We start from the raw sequence: 17,514 nt of genomic DNA on the forward strand, positions 1-17,514 counted from the left end.
TAATGATGTATAAATCAGAGAACATTGCCAAGATTAAGGGATAAAATGCAAGTAAGTTGCCCAATACAATGTTTGATTGATTCTTAATAATTGTAAATACCCCTTTTGCACCAGCTACTAGCATTTCATCATCATAACTCTAAAGTTTATATAGAAAATAAGGTCCATAAGGGAGATAAACTGAAAGCACAGAAACAGATCTATTTACATATAGATTTTTCACATATGACAAACAAAGCATGGAAGATCGGAGCGGAAAGGAGGGAAAATGGGTCTGAAAAATTATTTTCTACACAGAAAAATTAAATGGATTGCTACTTCACACCATATAGAAATATCAACTCCTTTTGGACCCAAGTGTCAACAACAAAATCGTACAATTTTTGGAAGAAAATATAAGAGAAAACATAGTTGACCTTTGCATAGATAAGAATTTCTTAAACAAGACAATGCAATGTTAACTATAAAATAAGATAGATCAATTTGACTACACTGAAATGTAAAAATTCTGTTTACAGATATCTTCTTTTAAAACATTTTTGAGACGAAATCATCAAATGGCAAAATAAGAGTTTTCTATTGTCTTCCCCCCTGCCCCCTTCAAGTAACAGTAACTTAGACAACCACTCATGGATGAGAGTGCCTTTGTGAAAGTCCAGGAGTCCAGTAGAGAAGTTCCAGCACACCATTGGAGGAAAAAAACAAAAAAACCCCTGAGATTTGACACATTGAAGAGGAAAAGAGAAACAGTTTCCCTTCAGCTGAATCACCCCTCCCTTAAGGTAGCACAGCTCAGTGCCAAGAGAGATCTTCTTGGCCCATGATTTCTCCCACAGGGGAAAGTGAGAGTGTGTAAGTGATCGTCCATCTTCCCCAGCTGTGTGGGATGTCACCAAAGTGACCACTTCTTTCTTACCCCACCCAGAATACTGAGGTGTGCTGCATGACTGGGGGCAGGAAGCATCTGGGAAGATAGCAGCCAGGACTCTCAGAGGGCATCAGAGGGACAAAGACCCAACTAACTGCTTCACAGACTCCACTAGAAAGCCCACCCATGAAGTGCTGTGGCTACTTCATTTCTGGATTCCCCCAATTGACCAACAGTCACCCCCAGTAATTGGTGGACCCTCACCCCATGGCCAGCTCCCTGTGCATGCACTGGATGATGGAGACAGTGAGTCTTTGCAGATGGCTAGTGAGCATACACAGAAAGCCAACCCAACTCTGTAGGATTGGGAGAAAGTGCTCAAATTTGGACATTCAGCACTGCCCTGAGGAAAGCAAACAGGAGGCTGTCAGTACCCAGCCAGGCTTTGCAGTATCAAGAGAACGCATACAACCTTAAAAATTCCCACTCTACACTGGAGAACCTAAATATATAAAGCAAATATTAACAGATTCGAAGGGAGAAATAGACAGCAATACAATAATAGTAGGAGATTTCCATACCCCACTTTCAACAATAGATAAATCATCTAGTCAGAAAATCACCAAGGAAATTTTGGACTTAAGCTACATATTAGACCAAATGAACCTAATGGACATATATAGAACATTCCATCTAACAGCAGCAGAAGACAGTCTTCTCAAGCATACAGGGAACAGTCTTCAGGATAGATTTTATGTTTGGCCATAAAACAAGTCTTAAGAAATTTAGTATTAAAATCATATCAAGAATCTTTTCTGACCACAATGATATGAAACTAGTAATCAATTACAAGTGGAAAAGTGGAAAATTCACAAATATGTGGAGATTAAACAACATATTCCTGAACAATCTATAGGTCAAAAAAAAAGTCATGGAGAAATTTTTTAAAAATCTTAAAATGTGTTTACAGCATACCAGCACTTATGGAATGCAACAAAAGTAGTGCTAAGAGGGAATTTTTTAGTGATAAATGCCTACATTAAGAAAAAACAAAGATCTCAAATAAACAACATAACGTTACACCTCAAGGAATGAGAAAAAGAAGCACAAAGACCACAGTTAGTAGAAGAAAGGAAATAACAAAGACCAGAGCAGAAATAAATGAAATAGAGATGAGAAAGACAATAGAAAAGATCAATGAAATTTAAAAGGTGGTTTTCTTGAAAAGATAAACAAAACTAAAAGACTTGTAGCTAGACTAAACAAGAAAAAAAGAGAGAGGACCCAAATAAATAAAGTTACAAATGCAACAAGAGATGTTACAATTGACACTAAAGAAACACAAAGAATCATAAGAGACTACTATGAACAATTTTACACCAACTAATTGGACAGCATAAAAGAAATGTATAAATTGTTAGAAACATACAACCTACAAAGACCAAATCATGAAGAAGTAGAAAATCTGAATAGATCAATAATGACCAAGGAGGTTCAATCACTAATCAAAAACCTCCCAACAAATAAAAGCCCAGGACCAGATAGTTTCACTGGTTAATTCTACTACACATTAAAAAAGAATTAATACCAGTCTTTCTAAGACCTGCAAAAAATTGAAGAGGAGGGAACATTCCCAAACTCCTTTTACAGAAACAGCATTACTCTAATACCAAAGCCAGATAAGGACACTACAAGAAAAGAAAATTAAAGACCAACATTTCTATTAAAATATAAATGCAAAAATTCTCAGTAAAATAGTAGCAAATCAAATTCAACAGTACATCTGTTAAAAGTATCATACACCATGATCAAATGGGATTTAACCCTGGCATGCAAGGACGGTTCAACACACAAAACCCAATAAATGTGACACACCATATTAATAGAATGAAAGATAAAAAGCAAATAATCTTCTTGATAGATACAAAAAAAGCACCTGGCAAAAAGCAACACCCTTTCATGATTAAAAACACTCAACAAATTGGACATAAAAGGAACTTACCTCAACATAATAAAGACCATATATGACAGCTAACATCATACTCAATGATGAAAGGTTAAAAGCTCATTCTCTAAGATCAGGAACAAGAAAAGAAAATTCTCACCATTCTTATTCAATATAACACTGGAACTTCTAGCCAGAGCAATAGGCAAGAAAAAGAAATAAAAGGCATCCATGCTGGAAAGGAAGAAGTAAAATTGTCTCTATTCATAAATGACATGATCTTATATATAGAAAACCCTGATGACTCCACCAAAAATCTGTTAGCATTAATAACTAAATTCAGTAAAATTTCAGAATATAAAATCAACACACAAAAATAAATTTCATTTCTATACACTAAAGGTCAACTATCTTAAGAAAAAAAGCAAACAATTTCATTTGCAATAGCATTAAAACAATAAAATATTTAGAAATAAATTTAACCCACACTGGTGAAAGACCTGTACACTGACTTTGATGAAAGAAATTGCAGAAGACACAAATAAATGGAAAGGTATCTGTGTTCATGGGCTGGAAGATTAATATTGTTAAAAATGTCCATATCACCTGAAGCCATATATAGATTCAATGCAATTCCTGTCAAAATTCCCATAGTATTTTCACAGAAAATGAAAAAACAGTCCTAAAATTTAGATGACACACTAAAGACCCTGAATAGCCAAAGTGATAATGAAAAAGAAGAACAAAGCTGGAGGCTTTACACTTCCTGATTTCAAACTATATTACAAAACCATAGTAATAAAAACAGTATGGTACTGGTATAAAAATAAACACATGGACCAATGGAACAGAATCAAGAGCCCGGAAATAAACCTATGTATACAGAGTCAATTAACATTTGATAAGGAAGTTAAGAATACTCAGTGGGGAAAAGGTAACCTTTTTAATAAGTAGTGTTGGGAAAACTGGATATCCACACACAAAAGAATGAAGTTGGACCCCTATTTCATACCACTTACAAAAATTAACTCAAAAGTAGATTAAAGGGCTTCCCTGGTGGCGCAGTGGTTGGGAGTCTGCCTGCCGGTGCAGGGGACGCGGGTTCGGGCCCTGGTCTGGGGGGATCCCACATGCCGTGGAGCAACTGGGCCCGTGAGCCACAACTGCTGAGCCTGCGTGTCTGGAGCCTGTGCTCCGCAACAAGAGAGGCCGCGATAGTGAGAGGCCCACGCACCGCGATGAAGAGTGGCCCCCGCTCGCCGCAACTAGAGAAAGCCCTCACGCAGAAACGAAGACCCAACACAGCCAAAAATAAATAAATAAATAAATAATTATTAAAAAAAAAAAAGTAGATTAAAGACTTAAATGTGATATCTGACACCATAAAATTCCTAAAGGAAAACATAGGGAAAAAGCTCCTTGACATTGGTCTTGGCAAAGATTTTTTTGGTTATGACACCAAAAGGAACAAAAGCAAAAATAAACAAGTAAAACAACATCAAACTAAAGAGCTTCTGCACAGCAAAAGAAAAAATCAACAAAATGAAAATGCAACCTAAGAAAATATGTGCAAATCATATATCTGATATACAAGGAACTCATACAACTCAATACCAAAAAAACACAAATAATACACTTGAAAATGGGCAGAGGACCTGAATAGACATCTCTCCAAAGAAGACACACAGACGGCCAACAGGTACATGAAAGGATGCTCAACATCACTAATCATCAGGGAAATGCAAATCAAAACCACAGTGAAATGTCGCCTCACACCAGTTTATAATGGCTATTAACAAAACCAGAAAAGATAACAAGTATTGACGAAACTGCAGAGGAAAACAAACCTTCGTGTATTTTGGGTGGGAATATAAGTTGGTGCAGCCACTATGGAAAACAGTATGGGGTTGCTAAAAAAAATTGAAAATAGAACTATCATATGATCCAGCAATCCCATGTTGAATATATTTATCCAAAGAAATGAAATCACTATCTCCAAGAGATATCTGCACTGCTATGTTCATAGCAGCACTATTTACAATAAAGAAGTTCTAAAAATCAAAGTGTAAACATACAAACAACTCAATAGAAAAATAAGCAAAGATTTAGGTACCTCATTTGCTTTACCCTAGTTCCAACCTGATGTAGAGATTAAATGAAATAAGGTAAATAAAGTGCTTAAACATATTAAACTTAAAATAAAGTGTCTGGCACATAGGAATATCTTCAGAAATGATATTTATAATTATGATTCTGACTTACTCTTAATGTTATTTATTTTTATTTTTGTTATTTTATTGTTATTATCAATCAGACTTAATCTCTTAGCTCTCCATTTCTTTTCATTAAACTGAAAATATAATGAAAATCCCTTTGGAGAGAAAGCGTTCATGTGAAAATGCAATGGATTCAACTTAGCTATTCTCTCATCCATTTATTCATTTGGCAACATTTTATAGAGTGCCTGGGATATGCCAGAGTTATGTTGTTTACTGGAGGTAGAGAATAAATAAGGCACAGTCGGTGTTTTCAAAGAGCTCACAGCCAGGGGTCACAGGGGAGGACAAATTCAGGTAATGATAGCAATATGGCAACTGTTATAACAGAGGGATTAGCTGGGTCTAGTGTAGCCCAGAGGAGAAATCACCTATGTTTGGCAAGATCAAAGAAATCTTCCAGCTGGCAGTGATAGTGGATCCAAGTCATGAAAAATGAATGGTACTTCAGAAGCCTTCCAAAATATAATGGGTTCTTTCTCCCCAGTGTATTCTTCCATACAGTGAAAATGCACAACACATAGAGAAGAATCACATTTCTCTGAGATGAAATAGACTGCAGAGATCATCAGGTGCCAGTGGTAATCAACCAGAGGCAGTACCGCCCTCAGGGGGCATTCCAGTAGCACCGAATTATTTTTAGCTGCCATAATAACCAGGGTAGGGTTGCTAGCATTTTGCCGGCAGGGAGCTAGAGATAAGAAACATCTTGCAATACACAGACCAGTCCAGCATATGGAAGAATTGCCTTTACAAAATGCCAACAACGTTTCCTTTGAGAAGCACTGAAGACAACTCACTGTTTATAAATACATATGAAGTCAAAAATGGGGAGACAAAAATGCCAAAGACTTTGGGAGAGTTCTGTGCACCCTGTGGTGGCCCAGATCTTCCTAGAGGTAGCCTCAGCCTTGGAGTCTCTTCCAGTTTGTGAATCACAAGCATTCCCTGTGGCACCATCAAGTGTGGATTATGCAATCTGGCCCAAACCATGTTGACCAGAAAGTTTACATTGTAACCTATGAAAATGTCTTGTGATTTGTCAGTTAAGTGTCCCTGATCTTTCCTTCTTCCACATCTGTCTTTCTAATGCTTGAAGAAATACCTTTTTCCTTTCTATCAATGTTCTATCAATAAATATTCATTCCTCCTCAAAGTTCCACACATATGATGATCTCTGTATCTAAATTGAAAGTTTAAAAAAAATACTATTTTCTTTTACTGAAACGCACACATTAAACTATCTCTTAAACCAGGAGGAATTGTTTTTTGCAGCTGTTTTTAACAGGTTGTATTTCATAAAGAGTCAGTTTTCAACTCACCAGGAAATTTCATTGGACTGAGGAATTTTTCTTACACTGAAGTATGATCAGAGAAAACATTTGACCTAGAAAATGTGAAAACTTTACTTGACAGTATTAAACAGTATTTCTCATAGTTATCTACAAATTAATAATGATCTTCATAACCCTGAACATTTTTCCTATAAAACTTTTGTATTATAAAAACTAACTCCTGATGGAAAATTCAGTGGGTTCAATATGATTTCTGATTTATAAAATAAATGAATAAGTAATTTTAAAAATTTGCTGCCATAAAATAGACTTGTAAAGTTTTAACAATATTCACTAAAATGTTTATATATTTTACCACTTTGCTATATATCTTGGTGTGACACTTAGCATAAAGTCAGCAGATGTTATTGTGTGTTTTACATTTAATTCTACAGACTCAGTTGCTATAGTCATCGCAGCAAGATCACGTTTGACACCCCTGGAAAGCCAAGGTAATTCAGGACCAGAACATACAACTTGGGGCAGATGGTAATTGCTCTGGCTCTGAATTTCTTTGTTGCTTATCACTAATATTTTGCCAAACCATAGTAATATAGAACTACGAGACATTTCAATTTTCTTCCAACTGGGAAAATTTGTTTTTCAGAGCTGGAAACGACCACAGAGGTTTTCAAAATAATTCCCCTATATGGATGGAGAAGGAGAGACCTTGCACAAACTCACATGATGACATAATGGGGAAGTCAGAATTGAAAGTCAAATTGGTCTCATGGGCTTATAAAATCAACATTAGAAAGGCCCTGGGGGTCACTTAGTAACCACCTTGCTCCCCTACCCAGGCATTCTCTATTATCTGATTCCCACTCCAGGGCTGTATCAATGTTCCATGACTTTGCAACAATCCACACTGATGATGATCCTGTATACAAATTTAAGAGAGCTTTAAAATTCATTTTCCCTTACTGAAATGCACAAATTAAGTTCTTTATTTATTATACCAGGAAGAAGCAAGAGAGTCTCTGAGCAAGCAAAAATTTTCATTAAATCCACACTCATTATTTATTGGAAATACTCCAGATTCCCACATGGAGCCTTTCAGTACCTTCTTTATATACACTTTATACACACAAGATCCTCCAAGGAGAAACAGAACATTAGAAGCAAGAGTTGGCCACAAGGGCTGAGACAGGAAAACTAAAAGGACAGAAACGAAGTTAAGACGTTTAAGTATGGCCATTTAGTACTCACAGCCAGTGTGTTTGCAAGGTGGGGGAAGAAGAGTCTCAATTATCTAAACCTTAAGTTATTAGCATAGGTACCACTCAGGCTTATTTTCAGTGAGTTCATCCCCATTTTCCTGATCCTACTTAGAAAAGCATGTTTTGCCCAATGGAGACTCAAGCCATCAAAAAGAAATATTTAAAAAAGTAGTGAAGGTACATTTCTCAGAATTAGAAAAAAAATCTGAAAGATTTCAGATTGAAAGAGAAGAGATGAGGGGTGGGGATTATATCTGGGTATATCATAAGGAAATTAAAAGAGAAAATTCTAAAACTTCCAAAAGAAAAATACAGATCCTATATGAAGGAACAGAATCAGATGACATTTGGTTTTCCAGCAGCAGCAATGATGCAGGAAGGTAATGAAGTAACATTGAGTATTGAAGAAAAAGAACTTAGAATCCAAAATATAATTTCTAGCCAGACTGCCATTCATATATGAAGGCATGATAAAAATATTCCCTGGCACACAATGTTTCAGAGATTTTTCCTCACAAAGGCACACATTGAAAAGGGATCAAATACTATTGTAAAATTTTGTAGTTGTCTAAAAAATAAGTTAGGACTAAAGAAAAAGAGAAATGTAACTATAATAATCCATAGTTTATCCAGAGTTTTAAAATTTAGATAATATTAGTATGGTGGGTATGGATGGAGAGCTAAGGAATGTGAGAGGCTAAGTTCTTACCTTATGTAAGTTGATGTGGGTAACAACTTTTAAAATATAATAAAGAATTTTTAAAATAAATCATGGGATATGTGGAAATAATCTACTAAAATACCAGAAACTAGCTCATGTATATGTGTACTTCAAGTAAAAATAAGTGGATGAAATTCATCAATGAAAAGACAAAATTAGATTAGATTTTATTAATCCACGTATATGCTGTTTACAAAAGACATTTAAAATACAAGGTTAAGAGTAAAATGATGGGGAAAATATGACAAATGTTAAGTAAGAGAAAGCTGGTTTAGATACATTAATAAAATAGAAAGGGTCAGTTATGATAAAAATGTAAGTTAATTCAGAAATCATAGAAACTTTAAATTTTTTTTGAACTTAATAAAAGCCACAACATATGTGGAGCAAAATATATCAAGGTAAGTAGAAAAGTCCCCCATCCTATTTGAAGATTTCAACACATCCCTCTTGATTATTGATAATACGAGTAGAAAATAATTGGAAAGAATATACAAAATCTGAAAAACTTAGTTAAGAATCTTGACCAATGAGCAAGTACAGAGTTCTTCCAATAATTAGAGAAGAGACTTTTTTAAACTATACATATGTCATTTAGAAAAATTGATTAGCTATTAAGAGCAAAAAGGAAGCCTTGATAAATTAAATTTCAAAAAGAATTGTACAGGTACTTCCCTGGTGGCACAGTGGTTAAGAGTCTACCTGCCAATGCAGGGGACACGGGTTCAAGCCCTGGTCTGGGAAGATCCCACATGCCGCGGAGCAACTAACTCCGTGCACCACAACTACTGAGCCTGCACTCTAGAGCCGGTGCTCCACGACAAGAGAAGCCACTGCAATGAGAAGCCTGCACACCGCAAGGAAGAGTAGCACCCGCTCTCCACAACTAGAGAAAGCCCACGCACAGCAACGAAGACCCAACGCAGCCAAAAAAATAAAATAAAATAATAAATTATTAAAAAAAAAAAAAAGAATTGTACAGGCTATGACCTTTGAGCACAAAATAATTAAATTGTAAGTTTAAAAATGTCTTAAAATTTCATTTGGAAATTTTAATATGAACACTAAAAAAAAACTTACATGTTAAAGAAGAAATTATAATTAATATTTTAAATATTTAGAACTCAATGATAAGGAAAACAGAATATAACAAAACTTATGTGAGATATGGTAACATACTTTCTAATAGAAGCCATAAATAATATCAAAAAGAAAGAAAGCCTCAAAATTAAGGAGCTAAGTGTCTACCTTAAGAAATGAAAAAAACAAAATAAAACCATGGAAAGCAGGAGGAAATAATAAAATTAAGAGCAGAAATCAACAAAATAAAATACAAACATGCAGCATAAAAATTAATAAAGTCAAAAGTTGGGGAAAAAAAACAAGATAATCAAACCTCTGACAGGACTGATCAAGAGAAGGTAAAAATTAAATAATAAATGAAAAGTGTGACAAAATTTGGGCCATAAACATAGATAAAGAAAAGTTTAGAAAGGATGGGAAAATACTATAATAATTATTTGCCTGTAACTTTGAAAACTTAGGTGAAGTGAATAAATACTTAGAAAAATATAACTTATCAGAACTAAATTTAAAAAATAAGTTTAATAGTCTTACAACTATTTAATTAATTGATACAGCAATTAAAATTTTCCCAGAAAGAAAACATCATGCCAGATGATTTTATAGGCAAGTACTATCTAACTTTCAAGGAATATATTATTTCTTTCAGGCAGCAGAAAAGGAGAGAATATGCCCCAAATCACCCTATTTATTCTATAAAGCCAATATAACTCTAATACCAAAAGGAGCATGCTATAAGGCAGGAGTATTACAGGACCATGTCATTCATGAGTACACCATCAAAACTACCAAATGAAGTATTAGCAAATATAATTATCATATGCTACTAAATTGAATTTTTCCCAGGCATGCAAGGATGGTTTAATATTAGAAAATCTATAAATATAATTCATCACATTCATTGATTAAGACTGAACGAAAGAGGAAAGCTCTATATGACCATTTTGATAGATGCAGAAAAACACTTGATAACATTCACCACCCATTCATGATAAGACTCTTAGTAAATTAGGAATAGAAGGAAATTTCCTTAACTCAGTAAGCAACATCAATTAAGAATTTAAAATAGACACCACTCTAAATGGGAAACTGCAAGAAGCATTCTCTTTAAAGTTAAGAATGAGAGAAAAATGTATTCTGTCATCACATCTGGGCAACCCTGAATTGAAAAGTTTAGCCAGTGCAATAAGACCAGAAAAAATGAATAGTTTAGAAAAATATAGAAAGTTGGAAATAAAACTGTCATTTACCAATAAATGATTAGAAGTAGCAAAAGAGTTTAGCAAGGTGACTGTGCACAGGATCAATATAAAAATTTCAACTGCTATTCTAAACACAAGCTGAAATATATTGAAAACAGTTAAAGAGAAGGCACTATGTAAGCTACAACTGTCAAAAGAAGTTCAAGACCACTATAAAGAAAATTTTAAACATTTACAAAGAGATAGTAAAAGAAACATATATAAATGGATACATATATTCATGAGTAGAGAGTTTTAATACTGTCAGTTCTCCCCAGTCAATCCATAGAGTCAATCAAAATCCCAACAGAGGGCTTCCCTGGTGGCGCAGTGGTTGAGAATCTGCCTGCCAATGCAGGGGACACGGGTTCGAGTCCTGATCTGGGAAGATCCCACATGCCACGGAGCAACTTGGCCTGTGAGCCACAGCTACTGAGCCTGCATGTCTGGAGCCTGTGCTCTGCAACAAGAGAGGCCGCGACAGTGACAGGCCCGCGCACCACGATGAAGAGTGGCCCCCGCTCGCCACAACTGGAGAAAGCCCTCGCACAGAAACGAAGACCCAACACAGCCAAAAGTAAATAAATAAATAAATAATGAATAAATAAATAAATAAAAATTCCAATAGGGATTTTTTAAATGAATTATAAGAAGCTGATATATATGAAAGAGTTAAAGGTTGAAAGTAGCCAGGATACTTCTAAAAAAGAACAAGGATAAGGAACTTGTTTTCCCAAGTAGCAGGAACTCCATAGGGTCACCATAAGGGCAGCCCCAAGTTGATGAGCTCCACATTCCTCATACACATACACATCTGGCAATCCATCTTTTCATGCCCCATTTTTTTTTTTTTGAACTTATAGTAGGTACAGCAGCACCATAAAGCCTTTTAAGTTTTATTTATTTATTTATGATTTTATGTTTATTTTTATTTATTTTTTAATATATTTAATATAAATACATAAATTTATAATATATAAATCTATTTTTTATAAATATATAAATATATTATTTATAAATATATAAATTTATAATATATAAATTTATTTTTTAATATATTTATTTATTTGATTATGAAAATAAATATTAATATATTTATTTATTTATTATTTATATTTATTTTATTATTTATTTATTTCAGCTTTGATGAACTTTCAACATTCTAATCAGCTTATGCCTCCTTCTAGCCTAATCAGACTTACATAGAAACAAACATTTAAACGACCAACTACTGTAGTAGAGTACATACAGGTCAAGTGTCGATACAACAAAATCAGGAGGCAAGAACCATTTTTGCATTTGACATCACAGTTAAGACCCTCTGCATCTCAATGATGAATGGGATTGGTGGTCTGCGGCACTGTACTGAGCTGTCATTCAGACGTTGTGCCTTTGTGCAATCTCTAAAGGAAAAGATTGAGGAGGACCTAGTAATTTGTATGAGTACTTTGTATTAGGAGCAACTTCATAATTTATAAAACAACTGTTAACTACAGGAAGGGGGGATAATGGAGAGAACTATCCCCCAAATTGCCCCTTACTCATCACAGTAAGTCTGTACACACTAATTCCTTTGAGCCTGTTGATCACAGGCTCTCTAGTGCCTGTGTTTATGTCTGATGTCTGTTGTGAGCAATCCTGGAGTGATGATGAACTCCTGCTGCTACTCCAGCCTCTTCATAGCTCAGTGGCAGGGGGAGACCAGAGTTGTCTGGAGGAGATTGGGAAAGTAGACAGGAGAACAGGTTAAGCCGTCACTGATCTCCTACTCCACTCCACCTGCCCCTGTTTGCCCTTGCATAGACAGAAGGGCTCTCTCCTCTTCCCTCCTGTGTGTTTTCCCCAAATAACCAACCAGACTTGTTTCATCAATATCCAAAATGGATTGAGTCGTAGTCTACACATGTCCTCTCTATTTGGAGCTCTTTCTCAAACAAGGCTTGGTGTGGTCTACAAGGGCGGAGAGTGTGTGATAGACCACAGACACATTTCATGAGCTCAGCAAGGCCCAAGCTTTTGGATGACGTGTTGTGACTCCACAGAAGGCTTAGGGATGTAATGGGATTCTCTTTTCTTGGCTTCTAAAAAATCCTAAGCGTAAGTATTGCAAGTCAACTTAGCTCTGAAGGAAAACTATGGGTTAAAAGACAGAAAGCCTTCTCCCCATGTGGTGCCAGGGAGTTAGTGGTGTGGGATCAGGCAAATCCCACCCCCTTTAGATTTCACTTTTCTCATCTGTGGCATGGGAGTGTCTTGAAATCTTGTCTCTTTCTAGTGTTCTGTGATTCTAAGGAGGGTCCTTGAGAAAACTGAGATCCAGGCACAGAATGGCCACCAGGAAGGCAGGCCAGAAGGTGTCTGCCTGATGACCCTTTGGAAATTGGCAACAATGCGTTCCTCCTTTTATACTTTCCAAGAATTCTAATGGACCATCAAGTATCAAATCAGGACCATTGGAATGTCCCTAAATGAGTTATCTTTAATCTTCCTCCATTCTTAAGTCTTACTCATTTCAGTTCAGTTGAAATTGCATCCTACCCTGTGGTTTGCAGAAAAAGTCCACAGTGGTTTTGTCTCCTGGTTTCAATTTAGGGTCCACTCTCCTCTAATCACTAGATGCCTGTATGTTTTCTAATAATTCCTGTTTTGCCAGGTTTTGAGTTAACATGCTTCCTCTGCCCTGGGTCTGAAGCTCTGCCGCATCAGTGGTAGCAGAGACACTTCAGCCTTCATTACGAGCTATGCTCCTAAGCCACGAATAAAGCCAAAATAACAATTAGCTTCATGTACATATTGAGCCACATCATTTCCTTCTCATGTTCTAGAGAAGGCCTGAGCTTGTCCTGGTAAAATGTCTGGATGTGATGGATTTAATCTCTTGTGGATAGTTGAATCTTATATCCTAACCAGGGTCCTGAAGAGGGTTCCCTGGGACTCTTGTGGGTTTATGGAGGGTCAGTTTAGTGGCTGGTCTCCCCACACCATTTGTGTTGGGCATCTTGTGGTGGCAGTAGGTCTCTCTCTAAGACAGTACCACTCCCACTCACCATCATGTCTAGTGATGTTTGTGCAATATGGCGCCACAGTCTATGACCACATCTGTTTCTACGGTTTGCTACAGGGTCTTCAGGCTCAATTCCGTCTTGAGGATCTGATGCTCTCCGAGGGAAACAAAATTTGTTTGTTCATTTATTTGTTTTTGAAAACACAAATACCCAAGCTACTTTTCATCCCTGGATTGGCCTTTGGGCTTAATTGAATACACTCAGAAATGATCATCTGGGCTACCTGAATTAATCTGCTTGTGCCCCTAGAGGCTTCTGCTTTACCCCTGAGTGCTAGGAATCCTGCCAACAGCCCGATCCTCAATCCCTCCTACCCAGTCTCGTCTGCACAGGGGCACAGCCACACAAAGCCGTGGTTCCTACTGCTGAAGGGGTGATAAGGATCACCCACTCGGGTCCCTAACCCAAGTCTTCAAGCTCCTAGGGGTCCAAGCAGAACAAAATATTCCCCACTTTCACCAACATCCCTAAAATTCAACACAAGGGCTCCTTTATTATACAGGATCTTGTTGCTAATTGTTGCTAATCAGACAGGGCAAAACAAGAAGGAAATAGAGTGTCCCAGCCTGGGTACCCCAGAAGAGGATGCTGAGAGAGAGTCTGGCAAAATGCCTGTTAGGGATGGATGCCTGTGAAGGGAAAGGGAGGCTGCAAGACTGGGTGGAGGGAGAAGCTGAGGTGTGATGCAGGCTGGGCAAAGCCTCCACCATCCAGTAGGGGACCTCTAGAGAGAGGGCTGTCCCTCAGAGGTCCCACATGGTGGGGACACGGCTGGGCCTCCGTGCTCCTCTTGCTTGGCCAATCAGCTGATACAGGCTGCCCCCAGAAGGTGTGGCCTTGCACGAGACAGCTCCCTGGGGCTGCCGTGTTTGCTGACCTCACTCCCGATGGCTGGGGCAACAGGTCCTTTCTTGAAGGGGGTCTGCCTTCAATAGGGATGTGCACTTGCGGTGCTACGTACTCATGGCCCCTGGGCTATGGCTCTTGATTCCACTAAAGCCTCAACTGGGCGTCCAGGGATGGAGTGCAACAAATCTTCCCTCTCCGTCAGACTAGGCTTCAAACCTGATGGAGGAGGCCAGCCAGAACAATGCTCCCTTCCTGGATGATATCTCCAGTGGGCAGCTTGCACCTGCAAACATGATAAGCCGGCTCACTGCTCAGTCACCTGGGCCTCTGGCCAGTCCCAGAACAAACTTGCAGCATCTACACCCAGCACCACGCTGTGTACATCTCTTCGTTCAGCTCGTCTCTTTGCCTCTAACAGCCAACATTGCAGTGATCTCATAAAGAGGCAAACTTCTCTGCCTTAATTAGACATGACTCTTATTGCAAAATGCACTTGGAAATGAGCACGTTTGCAGTATCTACCAGTAGGCATTGTGTGATATGAAACGGATGACATTTGCTTTCCTTAGACTCCTACAAAAGTGTTTATTTTTACAAAGAGAGTCCGTCAAACTGCAAATTAGCACGCACGCATCCCTTCCTGTTCTCCCCTCCCATCTGGCTTCCTCATAGAAGTTACATTCTTCTCAGTTTGCCCAAACTGTTAGCACACAATTCGGCTCCCATTTGCTTGGTGTCAATTTAATATTGCATTAATTAGACAGTTAGAGAAGGGCCCAAGAAGATTCCCAGCTAACATGCTTTAAGGGGGGGGTCAGGTTGATTGGAAACGGCTCTTTTTCATTTTTAAATTTGTTTGGTTTTGCCTCAGCACAAAAATGCAACTTGATTAAAATCGCAGGAGCTGCTGATAAATTGACTCCATGTGATTAAAGTATCGCCATGGGATCAGAACTGGATTGGATCCAAGAAAAGGATCCAACCCTCCTTGCAGGTACCCTGTGCCACCTTGAAGAAAAGAGTAACTCGTAGCTTTACTGATACCATGCAAACTGCCAGATGAAACGTGAAAAATTCAGTCTGATATGGGTGAGAAGGCAACTGTCATTAGTTCCCACATAAAAACACCCACCTGGCTTTAGTCAAGGTGTGGGGGGATGGGTCCATCAGTGCGGCACGGTGGTCTGCACTCTGATCCCCAGCCCTGCAGTGTCTGGCTGTGAGATTGGGAGCTGACTGCTTTCCTCCCCGGCCTCAATCTCCTCACCTGGGAAAAATGATGATTAGGCCAACTTTGCAGGATCGATACAAGGAACTCACAGAGAGGTTAGGTTATACTGACATGGACTATTCTGATGAAATTGAATAATCTGAAAATGACATGGAACTTTATAAAAACAGGCTCCGGCGATGAAGTCTTTTCTTTCTGTTTTTATTCAAATACTTGGCAACCTGGGGACTATTATATTTAGTAATGATAATTAAACTATTCCATGTGTTCTGGTACTCTCATAATATCATGAAACATTCATTCTGGAACAGATCTTAAAGCTAATCTGTTCTAATAGCATCATTTTCTAAATGCTCAAAGGGTTTAAGAAATTTAGAAATTCATATTTGGTATGTTAGGACACTAGCCCGGGTCCTGGAGTCCACAACCAGGGTTCTGGCCTCTGTGCCTTCTCCAAACCTGTCTATGCCCAGACAAGCTTCACTAACCAGAGCTTTGCTCTAGGAATTCCTTCTCGGAGATGTCATGGAATTACCAAAGTTGAACATAGATCAGATTGAAAGATCTCCTGGACTGGTTTGGGATCTACTATTCCCTGGTCAGGGACCCCCATGCTGCCTTCCTGGGTCTCTCTCCCAAAGGACACTTCACCTTCTCTGGCTTCTTCTCAAACCCTTAGTCTGTTGAGATTTCAAAAACTGTAGCAGAATTTAGGTCACTCTCAAGCCCTGGGTTTTCCAAAGAGTGAGTTGATTTGAAGGGTTTCCTGGTGTGAGTTGACATAGAGTTCAGTCTATTTTAGTGCCAGCCCATTACCCTGCTCAAGCCTGGAATGGGGTCAGATGCATGACTAACTACCTGTGCCCCAAGGCCAGTGAGTGGCCCGCCCTGGTGAAGGCGGGCAGGGATGGCGTCTGAAATGGAAACCACCTTCAGGCAGGTGGGACCAGGCAGGTGTACGTGGCATCCATCAGAAGGTCCCTGCTGGAATAACAACCCTGGTTTTCCACTTCAATTCCCACTCTTAAAGCAAAGAATATCAACTCTTCCCTTTTTCTGTGATGGAGACGTTAATGATATAAAAACATGCCAGAGAGAAAATGGATTAGATTTCTGACGAGGGTCTCACCAGTGCCCAGTGTCTAAAATGTAACTACAGAGAGTCAGAAAAGGGTTGGGAATTGACATTTATTTGGTATTTGTTAGGTATTTCTGCCACATAACAGTGGCCCTTATAGGGGCCCCCAAGGGCCCCATGAGGCAGGGATTTTGCTGTTCTGTCCATCGACCACAGAGAATGTTAGAAACTTACAATATTCATAAAACCAATACACAAGAGCACCCCGCATCCAATCCACAGTTGGCCTGGCAGCCCCTCCTTTTGCACGTGCATCCTGGGACGGGCACTCTGGTCTGAGGGGTCTGCAAAGTCCTAGTGGTCAGCACCTCACAGATGGTGGGAGCCCCCTCACCACTCGCACCCTCACCTTCTGCAGCGTGGAGGAAAGGAACTGCTTCCAGTTGCCAGATCCCGGCACGCCCTGCACTTCGGAGCCCATGTAGCCAAGAGCCCGCCCCCTCCAGCCCTGCCACGTGGCCCATTCCCGATCACAAGCTCTCTGTCTGCAGACAGCACTCTCTCTCCTTCTCTGTCTCTCTTCTCTCCTTCCCCCTTTCTCCT

The 17,514-nt window shown here is 38.6% G+C and overlaps 1 long non-coding RNA gene across 1 annotated transcript; it reads right to left on the minus strand.

The window, feature by feature from the left end:
* Positions 1 to 3,209: 3,209 nt before the first annotated feature.
* LOC309612277 lies at positions 3,210 to 14,515 on the minus strand. The gene is made up of 2 exons (XR_014235080.1): positions 4,175 to 14,515; positions 3,210 to 3,861 (listed from the first exon to the last, which is right to left on the minus strand). It is a non-coding gene; the product is annotated as an uncharacterized lncRNA (long non-coding RNA).
* Positions 14,516 to 17,514: the final 2,999 nt, after the last annotated feature.

The sequence above is a fragment of the Balaenoptera borealis genome, assembly GCF_965194805.1.
Source record: "Balaenoptera borealis genome assembly, chromosome: 15".
Classification (NCBI taxonomy): Eukaryota; Metazoa; Chordata; class Mammalia; order Artiodactyla; family Balaenopteridae; genus Balaenoptera; species Balaenoptera borealis.